A 16737-nucleotide genomic window follows, 5' to 3' on the forward strand; every position below is an offset into this window, starting at 1 on the left:
CGTTAACTAACTCAAATTATAAATTATGCAAAATAAACCTAAAAAAACTAAAATATTTAACCCATCGTATACTTTTGTCAAGCGGACCAGTTCACATGACCTGTCCTGTTGAAAGGTTTATTTTATTCTTAGGTAAAGGAAATAATAAATAATGAATCAACTGTAACACTACTGCAGCACAAAGGGCGTCAATTTCTTTCTGTTTTAAAGCTATATTAGTTTACAACCAATTAGAGAAATTATTAATTTCAATTTTACAGCAAGTAAAACTGCCGTCTTAGCTCAGTGGTAGAGCGCGTGGCTTTTAACCACGTGGTCGTGGGTTCGATCCCCACAGACGGCGTTTGTTTTGTTCTAAGCAATTTTAAAGAAAAATACAGTGATTTCAATTTCGCCAATGGAGAACAAAGGACCACGGAATTGGTTTCCCTTGAGTTTTATTACATATTAAGCAAGAAAATAAGCAATGATCTATAAAGTTGTTTCATTTGAAGGATTAAAGATAAAGTATTATTATTACTTGACAAATGCATTGTGGAATAATGCCTTTGAAGAGCTAACTTGTTTTTGAAAATAATCTAATTTGAACTTAACATATAGACTTCAAGGAATATGTTGTGATAATGCTTGAGTTATGTGAACTATTATATTGATAGATCTAACTCAACTAAAGATGGTAATGATAAATACCAAGCATGAATTGTTGTTGATTTATGTTTTTGTTTAATTGATAATAATAAGTTTGGTGCTGCAATGGGAAACTTGCTTGCTTGAAAGGAAAACAAAATATATCATTTTTGTGGGAAATGCAAAGGGAAAAATGATAAAAAATACAGTTGTAGCATGCTGGAGTTGGAGCATGCATGGAACAAAGAAAAAAAAAATGTCATAATTATGCAATAAAACTGGAAGGAAGTAATGATGAAAGTTGGATAGAATTTAGCAGCTATGATGAAAATAATTTGGTTATTTGAATCCAGCATTATATTGCCGTTCTCACTTCTTATTATATTTTTTTGGCTTAATATCTCTTTTGGTCTCTAGTTAGGAGAGAAAAGTTCAAGTTCGTCCTACTTTTTTTTAAAAGTTCAATGTGGTCCCAACTTGTGAAAAAATTATACAATTAAATCCTTTTTGGTCACGGCATTAAATATTTAACGATCCAATTGACAGTGTGGAATGATTTGTACAACGTGGCTGTTGAGAGTTCATAACGTGGCAGATATTAAAAATTTTTGAGTTAGGGTTTGGGTTGCAGAAATCGCGATTTGGGGTAAGCATTTTGGAGGAACTATCTAGCAACTGAAAACACCCTTGGGAAGAACACGCTTGGATAGAAAAGATTGCTTTCAATTTGTTGCATTTCTCAACTTCAATCTTCCTCAATTTGGGAAAACAAACTTCTCAGGAAGAAGGAGAAAGGAATCTATATTGTCTTTCTTCTTTTGAATCTGAAGAAACTATGCCCTCCCACTCATCGCAGTTCTTTACAACTATTTGTTCCAACTCCGGAAGGCTTGTAACAATGTTTGTAAAGAAAATTGTTTTGAGCCTTTTGCAACTTTCAATTTCAATTTTCTGCAGTTTGGTGAAACAAATTTGTTTGGAAGGAACAAATTGTTTTGCTTGCTTTAAATCTAAGGACATTATTTTCACCCATTCTTCGTAACCCCTTACAGTCAACTCAAGCAACTCTGAAAGGGTTGAGACAATTTCCATGATGAAGATTGTTTTCAACGAGTTGCATCTTTCAATCTGGACGCTTCCAAGTTTGGGGATACAGTCTTCTTGATTGTAAAGAGGATGCAGGTTTCTAAATTGTCTTGCTTGATCTGAATCTAGAGAAATTATTTCCTCCCATGTGTTGCAGTCCTTTACAATTAGTTGTTGCAACGTTAAAAGACTTGTAATGGTGGTAGCAGAGAAGAATGTTTTCCATTTTTGAAAACGAATAACACCTTTGGAAAGCCATTCCTATGTCTCGCCAAACACTTCCCAAACCTCAAAGACCAATTGGGAGGAAACCAAACCCTAACCCCTCTTATTTTTTAACATCTGCCACGTTAAGTTTAATTATAATGACATCTTTACCATTAGGCAGCCACGTTATTAACCCTCAACAACCACATTGCACAGATCAGTCCACGCTATCAGCTGGATTGTTAAATATTTAACGTCGTGACCAAAAAGATTTAATTGTACAGTTTTTTCACAAGTTGGGACCACATTGAGGTATTAAGCCTATTTTCTTTCATAATATGGACTATAATTAGTGATTCTGAATAAATTCGACTCAATCGTAACGATTATGTTTACTTCGTGATTAGATATTAACAAACCAAATGAAAGAATACACATCAGTATTTATTTTTGTTATATACTTCTATTTACTATACTTTTTCTCAGTCATGAATGCCAATAAAATTGAATATTGAATAGCAAATACATTTTAACAATTAGACTAGTATTCAGAAAGTTACATGTCATCAGTTCAACCATTAAGAATATGGCATGGACTAACCAAAATCCTATCAGAACTTTGAATTGAAGAAACTTTCAGGCCTGTCTGTTAATGAGACATTAGTCACTTTCTTTTCTTATTCATGCTGCTAAAGGCACTCCGACGCTCAAGTCAAGCTGGAACCTGAGGATGATGAACTCCCATACCGGCTACCTTCACTGTCACTAGCCACGCCACCGCCACCACCGCCGCGACCCGACGACTCCAGAGAAGACTCGATGGTAACAATAAAATCCATTTTATTACCTGTGGAAAAACGAATTCAGAAGAGAAAAAACGGGAGAAGATGACAAATGGCTGGGGTAAATACCCCTATTTACAGGGAAATTTTTGAAAACCGTCACGCATCACCACCGTTCAAATTCGTCAGACCAACGCTCCAGATTCAGCGCCGTTACAGTTCCCCAAACGTAACGGCCCACAGGAATGCGACACGTGTCCTTTCCCGCCTAAAAACTTTAGAACAGCCTCCCCCCCCCTTTTTCTATGACTAGCGGCCGGATCACACATAAACCCCACGGCAATTACATTACCTAAGGCTTGAGGGGCCTATGTACAGTAGGGACCGGATGAGCGCCAGCCGAGCGGCATGATTACATATAGGGGAAGGCGGTCAAAGGCTAGTCAGTCAATCGTCCGATGACAGAGGACAGGAGCTAGGGCTCGGTTCTTACCTCTCGGAAGACGGACGGCCGTGGAAGATCATGACATTCCAGGGTATCCCACAAGTTATAGAACCGGATGATTGCTAACACCGACCGGTCGTGTCTGAACGACTGGAAGTTGATATAACTTAGCAAACCGGGATGCCGGGAAGGAGATGATGGATGTTGGCCGATCGGTTAAACCCGAGATGGGTGTTAGGAAACAAGGTAATTAGAGAGTGGCAAAACATAATTAGAAGGATTGGGCCATAGATTGGGCCGTGATTAAGGATTAGATAATTAAGGGCCCATGATGAATACTATAAATACAAGTCAAAGGTGAAAGGTAGTTGGTTACATTGAATGCTCATTTATTCCCATTAGTTATACTCTTTACCCTTTCTATCACACTGACTTGAGCGTCGGAGTACCTTTAGCAGGTACTCGGCCGGTCTGAGCTGGAGCATACGGAGTTGACGTAGGACTGGAAGATCGTTAGCACGGACAACCAAGGGACAACGGAGGAGCGTGTTGGCAGTAAAAGTTCATCCAGAACAAATATATTCTTCTCCTACTATTTACTATTATCCATCTCCGTAAAATTACTACCTTTTCTTCCTTTTATTAATTCTCTCTTCCTCTGCATTTACTTTTCTCTATCTCTAAATCCCCATCCAAGACTTTCACGTGTAGCCCAACTCACCCTTTATTCCACTATTTCTTTTCCTTCACAAACTTCCCACACTCAGGTAAACAAGATCCACGCCTTTTCCTTCTTCCTTGAACAGCACACTCACGTACACTCTCAAGTTAATTCCACGCCCCTTTTCTCTACAAGGGAATCTCTCTCTCTCATACACAACATACATCTATCTTACATGCTACTGACCGTTTCTTCCTTTCTCTTCTATTTCCAACTCTCATATATTTTCGTTCCTACTAATCTTTCTTTCACTTCTCCTTAGTTTACTAACAATGCCACCCTCTTCATACTTACCTCCAGGCCTCACACTCTTCTACCCATGCATCATTCACGTAAGGCTATTCCCTCCATATACCTAAAGTCCAAAACCATCACCTTCCTTCATCTTTTGTCGAACAACATCTCCCATGTCTACTCTCAACTCATACCAAACGTAACACCCATGACTACCCTTCTCTCTACCTTCCTCTTCTGAACCTATTGTGAAAACCCTACTCAAACTAACCACCATCACCTTCCATGTACCACATTCTCTTCTTTCCATTACTTTCCAGTAACTAAACCACTTCTTATCCTTTTCCCATTTTCCCGTCATTGTTAAACCTCACACACTCACTTCCATTCTTCTCATCGATGCCCACAACCACACACACACACACATATATATATATATATAACCTCGAAACCAACCCTAGCTATACTATACCAGTGGAAGTTCACTCCTCCTCACGCACACAATGAAACAACACATAAGAATAAGTTAGAATCATGAGTATATCATGCAACCCAAAACACAAAAGATATCTTAGTCACTCCCCTTACCTCACTTCCCAGCAGGTTTACACCATCCTTGGATTCCCAGCCATCACCAAATGCTTTCCCTTCCAATGGTTGGTTGCTTCCATTCTCACTTGTTTCACTCACGGACTTGCACTAAAGAAGATTTGATCTCCCACTCTCTCCAAAACTCTCACTGTCTCTGCTGTTGAATATAAGATTAGGGTTTTTCTTCCTTTTCCTCCTACGGTTGCTCTCACGGTCTCCCTCTGTTTTAACCCTAAAATCACTTAAATATCTTCTTCTAATATCTCTTTCTATTTTCTATTATTATTTAATTTATTCATTACTTATTTTATTAACGTCTAAGGCCCAAGCTGCTACTAGACGATGCATATGAAATAATAAATAGAACAATTATTCTCACACTACCCCTCCACTGCTAAAACCCAAACCTTGCAACATATAAAACTCACCTATAGGCCAATTACTATGACATGCATAAATTAAGGGTTTCTTAAGCTACTATCTATTCTTATTGGTGAATCAACTGCTCTTGGGCCCCACTTATCTCTTTCTTCCTAATTTCCCTCCAAACCATGCAGCATGCACTCCAAAGTAAGAAAAAAAAACAGAGAAAGAAACTACTAGCAAGGAGACGACACCCTCTCTTTCTTACCTCATCCCGGTCCCATTCAAAGAACCACTCAAAGAAAATACAAAACAAACATTTTTGTCAGACAAAGGTTCGATCATAAAAACCCTCCAGACACAACATACAACACATAATCACGATTACCACTACAACATCAATAGTTCACTAATAATTTAGTTCAAAACCTAAGATATAACCCTTTCGCATCTTATTTCGAAAATTAAAATAAAACAGTTATAAATTAAATCTCTTAAACACTTTTATCCTCAGTAACTTTCCATAAATAAAATTTTAATATTAAAGTTATAAAATAAAAATAAAAGGTATTTTTATTTTATATGGGTCTTACATTCTCCCCAACCCAAAAATTTTCATCCTCGAAAATTGTGTTACTACTCAATCAAAAGCGATTATTCTTTTCTTAAATATTTCTCTACAACTATAGAACGTACACCACTACCACAAAGGAAAGAAAAGACAAGAATCACTAGGAAAGATCACTAAACTCATAACTCTTTCGTTTTCCAAACCTTTAGAATTAAGAAAGGAAAGTTTTGATAAAGTTAGATTTGAAGTCTTTGTAGGAGGAGTTGAACGAGGTGAAGAGTTTTTTGTCCTTTACTAGAATTAAAGAATTCCAAGATTTGTTTGGGTGGGGTCGGGCATGGAAGAAATTGAGAAACGAGGCAGGCGTAGGAGTTAAAAGTAGACCGGTGCAAAGGACCGTAAAAGCTTGCATGAAGGCCCAGCCGTTCGGATGAAGTTGGGCGGGGCAAATATTCAACTCTCGTAGCACACCCGCTTGAAACTCAGAGAAAGGGAGTCTTACACCTAAGTCACGAAAGAGAGTGATGTAGGCGTAAAAGAAGTCTAAAACATACCCTTCCCGGCCGTGACAGGCCCTTTCATTGGAACGACATACAACTATGGATATGTCAGCAGCATCTCTCCGTATGTTGGACATAAGATCCACTGACTCTAACAGGCGTACTATAGAGGTAGTTGTAATGAAATAGGAGGGGTAACCACGAACTTCATGAGGGGCCCAATCATAGCCTTGAATGGCCGGGGGTGGGGCGATGTCGGTCCATTCAAGTGAATTGTCTACATTAAATTCGATGTCATTGTTGGTAGCTTCCTCTCGAACGGCAGGACCAGAGGAATGAGACGAGGAGGACTCAGAAGAAGTCGAAGCTGCTGCGTCGTCAGCATATCCCCGACCTTCATTCTCAAACTCACCGGTAGACCACGAAGATGAAGATATTACTTGAGGAATAAGGAGGACCGGGAGGAACAAATGGGGAAGGAGGATCGGGAGGAGTAGCGGACGAAGGAGGGAGTGAAGGAAATGGAAAGGGGGCCCTCCACCTTTTATAGCCGCGAAATGCAGTTTGAGGAATTCATCGCAGCCGTCAACATGTATCAGATCTAATGGTGGGAAAGTTGTGACTCTTCGGTGAACAGGCGTGATTGATGGGCGGTGAGATCTTAGCCATTCGTTAGGGTTTAATCGTGGGGTTGAGATGTCATGACGTTTCGATGTCTACTCGACTGAAACTCAGCATGAAGATTTCCACAGGCGAAATTGTAAAACCCCTTCGCAGAAAATGTTGCTCGGGGCTTGGGGGGCTTGTGTAGTGTAAGGGGTCGGTTAGACCGACCGAAGAGATCAGAGGGAATAAAGCCCGCATACAAGATGACCGGTGGGACCGGTCGGTCGGACTTAAAGTCAGAATGATGATGGTGCAGAGAAGCATTTATTAGTTTCAATGGAAAAGTAACGGAAGATACGACGGTTTGCGATAATTAATGGTCAGTTACGAACGCGAGGTTTATAAATAGGAAACCATTGGTCAAGTAAAGACACTTTTTTCTAATAATCATATTCACTCAATTTCCTGGAACCTATCTAACTTGAGCGTCAGAGTGTTTTCTTTGCAGGACGCCTCCGTTCATATTCGAGAGAACATAGTGAACGAGCAAGTTGGTCGATTGGGAGAAAGAGTGGGACTAAGGCATCTCGGTTTCAGACCCTATATACTAAAACAACAAATATTAGACTTGTCAACTTAGTCTGTTTGATAATATTTGACCATAACTCATATCGGTTAGAGCAAAAAAATTCAAAGGACTAAATACCTCTAAAGCTTTATAGGTTAGGTTAGAGCCAAAAAAGCTCAAAGGACTAAATACCTCCAAAGCTTTATAAGATAGGGTCAGCTCATGAACTTCCTTTTTACTATATGTAAAAAAAATTATTGTCCAAAAACATATGCAAAAACAGAGAAAAAAAAGTTTAGCTTTTGCAGGAATTTTGGCTTCTTAAACAACACTGAATCTCCAAATAAAGTGCATTCAACTTCCAGAACAAATATGCATAGCTACAACATTCCAAATCCAGCAAGTACACACAATATTTGTAATATTTGTAATGATAGATTGTAACTTTGGCTTCACAACTTCGTGATTTTGCTGCTATATTCAAGTATTGTAGAAGAAATTGATTAGAAGGTTTGCCAAGGTTCCAAGATGAAGGTTGTTGTTGCTTCTAGCTTTAAAACTTCAAGACTTATATTGCAGTTCAATCAGTCAAACCTTATTGTAACTTACAATAAAAAAATAAATTTGACTCAGGTTATATATGATTTTTTATTGTGTCTCTGAACCTTATGGACCACTATTCAAAAAGTATGTATTCTACTTCAACATCTATTGTAAAACAAAAACAAGGACAAAAGTTTAGCAGTCACCTTATAAAAGTTAAATCATTGTTCACAAGTGTCCTTTCAAATCTTTTCCATTTTACAATTGAAGTTAATATTTCCGTGAGAATTGATTAAACAAATGTAAAAATGTCAAAATAAATTTTCAAATTGATTAATTCACATATTGGAAGATACAAAGTCATTTGATATTGTTAGATGTTAAGTTGTATGTTTATGTTAATTGGGCTCAGCCCATTCTGTATTAAGGGCATTAAATCATATCTTACATTATAAATAAACTACCCTATGTGTATGCTAAACACATAAGCGAGATTTCTCCTCATCTTTTTCACTATTTCATATGGTATCTAGAGCGTAGGTATTGTTCCAGCCAGTTCCAATATCTCTGGTACCCATCGCCGCCGCAGCCGCCGCCGTCACCGCAGTCGTCACCGAAGTTCCAAAATCGACCGACGACCATACCATCTGGGTCGTCTCGGCCGGGCGACCACCGTGGTGCAAAGATCGCGGCGAACAGACCACCCAACATCAGAAAGTGATAAAGCCGAGTCCACCAGGTCAGTTTCTCAGTTCCTAAAATGTACACTGGAACATATATATATATATATATATATATATATATATAGACACACACACACACTAGTGCAAAAATGTTGTTTAACGTCGGTTATTTTGGGCTTTTAACGTCAACTAAACAACCAACGTCATTTCCGGTGACGTCAATGGGACGTCGGACATGAATATAACCGACGTCTATAATGACGTCTGTCTGAGCAATAACCGACGTCGAAGAGGTGTGACACCCGGGCACTGACGAGGGCGAGGAGTGATCGCCGATGCAAGAGGCACGGACAAGGAGCGGCTCCTGGCAGGCTTTCAGTGGAAGGGGCAAATGAACGAATTGAACATACACCGGAATGAGAGGGATCTAGAGACTGTATAGGTATAGGACTATACGGTTGAAGGATAGCTTAAAGGAATTAATTTGGCTACTCATATCAACAAATGCATTTGCTTTTCGGTAGCCTAACCCATAANAACTCCATGGTTAAGCGTGCTTAGCCTGAAGTAATTTGGGATGGGTGACCTTTTGGGAAGTTTTCTCGAAAAGTGTGTGAGTGAGGACCAAGCACACTGGAAAGCCTCGTGTTGATGTGTGGGGGCAGTCAACAGTCTTTGTAAGTTGTCGGGGCGTTACAAATGGTATCAGAGCCTAGCCTCTCCTAGTACGGTGTGGTTCGAAGCGAGAAAAAGAAGAGGTGTCGCAAGATAAAAAGGAGAAGAGGAAGACGATATCAGAAACTGAATTCCGCGAAGAGTTTGCGGTTTATTTAAAATGAAATAGGGCGTCGGTTGCTTCAGAAACTGACGTCTATAGTCACCTAGACGTCGGTTACCTAACTAATTCACGACCAAGTTAACATATAAACTGACTTTTTGAATGTCCAATAGACGTCGGTTTAAAGGGGAGCCGACGTCTAGGAAGCTGAATGGATTAACGTTTGATTTCCTGTCAGGGATGTTCATGACAGTTGTGATGGGGCGCCGACGTCTATAGTAACGTATACGTCGGTGCCTATCTAGCCGACGTCTAAGGCTCTCAAGTTTGGTGAACATAATTAATTACAGGCACATAGACGTCGCTTTCCCTCAGCACCGACGTCTAAATTGAAGAATTTTTTGTCTTCACGCCTTCCAGACAGGCCTTAGACGTCGCATTTTGACTACGTGACCTATAAGCGCCTGAGAATTAGGTGAAGAGCATTAATTGCAGCCCAGTAGACGTCGGCCCCCGTTAACACCGACGTCACTGGACTGTCTTCTCACCTACCTCAGGTCATTAGACGTCGGTTTAGTGGGGACGTCTACATTATCATAGACGTTGCCTTACCTCAAAACCGATGTCTAGTTTACCAAGCTATTTACGATAATGTCACCGTTCACTCATATACATCGGGTTTCCCACAAACCGACGTCTTCTGGGTGACGTTAAACAACGTTTTTACACTAGTGATATATAAATTTCTTCAAAACATAACCTTATCATGACTTTCTTGTAGGATATCTGTGTAGGACTTCTTCAAAAGAGTGGTTACATCCCTATCAAATAGCACCAATGCTGTTGAATGTGATGTGTCAATGACTCGAATTTTGATCATCTGATAAATGAATATAGTATTTTGTTAAAAACAAACAGTTGGAAAGTAAGACTAGCTTGGAATAACTTTGATCACATGCTTATTACACTTCTCGCAAAAAGAAAAAACATNCTTGAACTATATTTAGTTTATTGCACTTAAATAAACCAGGGAATTGTGTTTAATTGTCTGTTATTTCCCCGTTTTCCGAATTCTGCTTAATTTGGTCGGAAATTCTTATTTTCACTAATTTGAATTTTCTGAGCTGATTAATTGCATTTTTTGGGTGCAAGGAAATTTTGAAAACATCATTTGGAGCATTAGGGAAGGTGGCGTGATCATTCAAGACTCAACATTTAGTCACTTCCATTTTAATTAAGTTGTAATTTCGTTTTTTTAGAGACCTTAATTCGATTAGGTGTTTTTGGGTCCTTTTAGTGGCAATTTTCTAGAAGCCCATTTTGTAGGACACTTGGCTTTAAGCTAGGGTTTCATTTTAGGAGGTGGACCCCACCTATTTTGAAGGTTGGACGGAATTTTGTAGTGCTATTGCCGAGACACACTCCTTAGCACACACTTTCCACTTCATTTTCTAGGTTTTTGTATGAACTCTCATGGAGAGCTTTGGGGTGCACGGTTTTAAGCATGGATTGAATCAAGAACATATTTTTCTTCTTCCCTTGCTTGCAACTTTACTTATTCTTGCTTAATGGGAGGGAGATTTATCACTCCTCTTCTTGCATTGTCCATTTGAATGTTGAAAGCTTGAGCTTGGAGGTGGTTCTTTGCATTTTCATGGTGGTTTCTTTGGTTGAACCAAGACCCATTTTTCATTTTTGTTTCCTCTTTGCTGCACCATTTAAGTGATTATATTTTGGTTTCCTTTGTTGAATGAAAAAGAATATGGTTCCTATTGAGTTTTGGAGTGAAGAAAGTTTGAGTTGATTCATGGTTGTTTGAGCTAAACCCCTTTTCTTCTTGTGCATTTTACTTTGATTGATGCAAGTAATTTGGTGAGATGAAGTTGTTTTGTGTTGCACCCATTTCAGCCGTGAAATGAAGAAGAAAAGATGTTTATGTTTTGCTTTTATGTAATGAGAGGTTGACTTGTATGCTTATGGTATTTGAAGATTGGAAGGAAGAGATTTATTGGGTTGCTTTTTGGGTGTTGAACCAATAATACACGGATTCCATTGTAGAAGAATTTCATTTTGCATTTGGATATTGGAATGAAGGTGTTATGGTGATTGTTGGATGGCACACGGTCTCCAAGGTTGCATTGCTTTTGGAATCTTCATTTGATTTGAAGGACGGGGAGTGTGTTCGGTTTTTGGAGAGAATATGAACTCTGAATTGTTGTTTGGTGAGCAATGTTCGAGCATTACAAGGAGAGGTGAAGGCATTTCTTTAGTTTAATTCCCTTTGACCATGTACATGTGGCACGTTGATAGAAAAATTCCACTTTTGTGTTAGACCATTTAAGGAAATGTTGCTTTTTGCTTTGGAAGAGAGAGAAAACGGTTTTGGCCTTTTGGGGAGAGAGATGAACACGGTTTTCAATGGTAAAAAGTAGAAGAAAACACTTTCTTGGAGCACATGGACAAGGAAAACATTATTCAATTGTTTATTGAAGAAAGAAAGCAAAATGTCAATGTGATATTATCATATAAATAAACAATACACATATTAATGTATTAAATGAAATATTGAAATATAAAAAATAATTAAACAAATTCTAAAAGATATAACTTTGATTCCTATGTACTTTAAAAATAACATTTCAAATTAATTGTTTTAATCAAACTTTTAATTATCTTTGTAAAATATATAATTAAATTCTTTGCATTATTAAATTTTATACTATATATAATTAAATTTTATAAAATTATACATATGATTAATTGTACATAAAATTTACAATTATTAAATGTACATTTAATAATCTTAACAAAAAATATTTATATATTAATTGTACATGATAAATTTTTAGCATAAAATTAATTATACAATTAATATTAAATACAACTCCTAAGAAATATATAATTATTATATCATTATAAATCTTTAATGTACATTAATATATAAATTATATACATTAATATACAATTAATAATAAGATGGATAAAATTGTACATTAATGATTCCTATGATATATAAAATAGTACAATTAATATATACATATAAAGGTATTTGTCCAGGTATTTATCCTCTTCAAGCAAGATAAGGGTTTTGTGCTTGCAAAAGACACTCTCACACTCAAGTCAACCAAGTGTGTCAATGCACAATAAGTGTAATAATTAATGAACGCAAAACTTATCTTGCATTTTGTACTATTTATATTATGCTTATGAGATTTTTACTTGGAAGGATCTGGTCCATGTAACTAATTACCTTGATTAGTCCTTGATTAACCATTTACTTAATAATGCTTTAATTGTCACCTTAAGTAGTCCTCCCATATGTTAAATCTACCTGATCAGGATATAGGCGGACATGTCACCATATTGCATCAGTTGGTCAGACATAAAGTTGCTCATACCACAATGGTTTGTGATTACAAATATTCTATACAACATGAATAATCATCTTAATAATTATATGTTACTAAAAAAACATAGAAAGAAAAGAAAGATTAAAATATTTGTAATGTGAACTTAACCTAGATATCAACGTAATTATAAAAAAATTAATAGACGTTAAAAATACATTTCAAATACCCATAAAAAATGTCAATGTGGTATTATAATATAAATAAACAATACACGTACTAATGTATTAATTATTAATTGTTTTAATCAAACTTTTATTATCTTGGTAAAATATACAATTAAAATTTATACTATGCATTATTAAATTTTATACTATGTATAATTAAATTTTATAAAATTATACATATGATTAATTGTACATAAAATTTACAGTTATTAAATGTACAATTAATAAAATTAACAAAAAATATTTATATATTAATTGTACATGATAAATTTTTAGCATAAAATTAATTATACAATTAATATGATTATATCATTATAAATATTTAATGTACATTAATATGTAAATTATATACATTAATATATAATTAATAATAAGATAGATAAAATTGTATATATAAAGGTATTCGTCCTCCTTAAAGGCATTTGTCCTCTCCAAGCAAAATAAGGATTGCGCTTGTAGAAGACACTCTGACACTAAGTCAGCCAAGTGTGTCCATGAACAATAAATATAATAATTAATAAACGTAAAACTTTATCTTGTATTTTGTACCATTTATATTATGTTTATGGGATTTTTACTTGGATGGGTCTGGTCCACCTGACTAATTACCTTGATTAGTCTCTTATTAATCTATTTACTTAATCATACTTTAAGTGTCACCTTAAATAGTCCTCTCTCATATGTTAAATCTACCTAACCAGTGTTTAGGTGGCCATATCGTCAATAAATATAATAATTAATGAACGTAAAACTTTACCTTGTATTTTGTACCATTTATATTATGTTTATGGGATTTTTACTTGGATGGGTCTAGTCCATCTGACTAATTACCTTGATTAGTCTCTTATTAATCTATTTACTTAATCATACTTTAAGTGTCACCTTAAATAGTCCTCTCATATGTTAAATCTACCTAACCAGTGTTTAGGTGGCCATATTATCATAATACAACAGTTGGTCGACATGAAGTTAGTCATACCACAATGGTTTGAGATTACACATATTCTATAAAACAAGAATTATCATCTTCATAATTATATGTTACTAAAAAAACATAAAAAAAAAAAAAAGATTTAAATATTTGTAATGTGAACTTAACCTAGATATCAACATAGTTATGAAAAACATTATTTCACGTTTAAAATACGTAACAAATACCCATAAAAAAATCTCAATGCGATATTATCATATAAATAAACAATACACATACTAATGTATTAAATAAATACTAAAATATAAAAAATAATTAAAAAAATCTAAATGATATAACTTTGATTCCTATGTACTTTAAAAATAACATTTATAATTAATTGTTTTAATCAAACTTTTAATTATCTTTGTAAAATATACAATTAAATTTTATATTATGAATTATTAAATTTTATACTATGTATAATTAAATTTTATAAAATTATACATATGATTAATTGTACATAAAATTTACAATTATTAAATGCACAATTAATAATATTAACAAAAAATATTTATATATTAATTGTATATGATAAGTTTTTAGAAAATAATTAATTATACAAATTAATATGTACATACAATTCCTAAGAAATATATAATTATTATATCATTATAAATCTTTAATGTACATTAATATATAAATTATGTACATTAATATATCGTTAATAATAAGATAGATAAAATTTTATATTAATAATTCCTATTATATATAAAATAGTACAATTGATATATACATTATAATTATAATTATAATTATATATATATATATATATATATAATTATTTATATATTTTTTGTATAATTAATATATCTATTATATGGTGTTGTTAAAATAATTGGAATTTGTAAGTTAACCTGACTCGTTTGGATTGGATTAGGTTAAAAAAATATAAAATTTTAATATAGTTCAATTATGAGTCTGATTCACTAAGAATCCAATTCACTTGGGTTGAACTCATAGTGAGTCAGGTTAACTCACCAATTCACTTAATTATTACTTTGTGTTTCAATAATATTAGTCAACACTATTTTTTATTGTATTGTAGTTAAGGATAAAGAAAATATTTCAAGAAAACAAAATATTTCTGGATTTATCTCTTCAAAACTCTAATTATATAAATGGATAAGTTAAACAAAAATTATCAATGTTAGATACTTATTTGCTTTGCTTTTTGTACTTGTTTTTGGATTTTATTTGTAATTTAGGATGATTTTTTATTGTATTGTACTTTTTTTATTTTGAATTATCTCTAGAGGTTAACATCATTTTAGAATTAAATTTATTTAGATTTTGGATTAGGAAAAAAATTGTTATTTTTTTGGAATTGAAAAAAAAAATGTAATTAAATGAGTCAGTGAATCAACCCATTAAACCCACCATCGGGTTGGTTGGATTAAATTCGAATTTTGTTGGTTTGCTAATAAGTGAGTCAGGTTGGATTGACTCAATGAGTGCCGAATCTATAATGGGTCAGGGGTTGAACCGGATAACCCATTTTGACAGCATTAATACTATATACATTTTACTAATTATTTAATTAAAAATTATTAATAATAAGATTAAAAAATAATAACATATAAACTAAATTATAAAAATAATTTATTAATAATATTATACATGTAATATTTGAAAAAATTTACTTTAATAAATTAATATAAAAAAAAGGACCCATACAAGGTTTCAAACTAGTGTTTTAATAAAAGGTTTGACATTATTTTTTGAAAAGTGAGATGATTTAGGTTAGCCCATGAGTTTTGTCAAGTACCTTATCTATTTTGATACCTATTTAATATTAAATTGAAATTATAAAAATTACTTACAGAAGCCATTTCATAAATGGTTTCAGACGAGTCAGGTCAGGCACAGATAATGTCTACTCGCAACCCGACGCGCCGAATAAAATTGTACCTAAAACCATACTCGCTACCCGCTAGATATCTGCCTTAAAAAAATCTGTGAATTTTTTTCAACTCGTGAATATCCGTTGGATATCCATTTTCAACTCGTGAATATTATAAAAAAAATTATTTTTCAAGTTTTTAAGTGAAATCCAAATTAAATTTCAAAAAAAATACAAATAATACTTAAAATATATATCCAAATAAAGTCAATGGATAAGTAAATAAAAATTAAAACATAAATTCAAATTAATACAAATTAATAGTACAATATATATCCAAATACAAGTAATTTTAAAAATAATTGTTCTAAAAATAACATTCCAAGATTTTTGTTTCTTCTCCCATATCTTCATTTTGACCACTTAATTCCTAAAACAAATAAATACAAATAAAATCATCAATCAATGACAAAGTGACACTATTAATAAAATTAGATTAAAATATTATAAACAAAACTAGAGTTGTCAAAATGGGTCACAACCCGCAGGCCAACCCGGCCCACCACGGGTTTGAGCTGGGTTGGGTTTGAAAAAATTGTATTTTTTTATGCGGGTCAGATTTCAACCCGGCTCATGCGGGTTGAACCCGTGGTGGGCTGGATTGACCCACCAACCCACCTACCTAATTTTATTTTATTAAAATTTAATTTTAATTTTATAAAAAAAATATTTATTACTATTTTTTGCTTGAAAAAATTATTTAGGTTCTCTATTTTCAAAATTAATTAAACATCCATGTTGGAAGTGAAATTTGGGAGTGAAATTTGTTTAGGTTTGAATTATAGAAAGTTTGTAATTTTTTTTATTTAAAAAAAAATTGTAATTAAGTGGGCCAGTGAGCCAACCCGTTTACCCACCAACCCGTGGTGGGTCGGGCCGAGTTCGAATTTTTTTGACTCGCTAAAAACGAGTCAGGTTGGGTTGGCTCACTAAGTGACCAACCCGTGGTGGGCCGGGTCGGGTCGAGTCGAGTTACCCGTTTTGA

General features: G+C 34.4%; 1 non-coding gene across 1 annotated transcript; it reads left to right on the forward strand.

The window, feature by feature from the left end:
* Positions 1-271: 271 nt before the first annotated feature.
* Positions 272-343, forward strand: TRNAK-UUU. Its single transcript has one exon. It is a non-coding gene; the product is annotated as a tRNA-Lys (tRNA).
* Positions 344-16737: the final 16394 nt, after the last annotated feature.

The sequence above is a fragment of the Vigna radiata genome, unplaced genomic scaffold (genome assembly GCF_000741045.1).
Source record: "Vigna radiata var. radiata cultivar VC1973A unplaced genomic scaffold, Vradiata_ver6 scaffold_187, whole genome shotgun sequence".
NCBI lineage: Eukaryota > Viridiplantae > Streptophyta > Magnoliopsida > Fabales > Fabaceae > Vigna > Vigna radiata.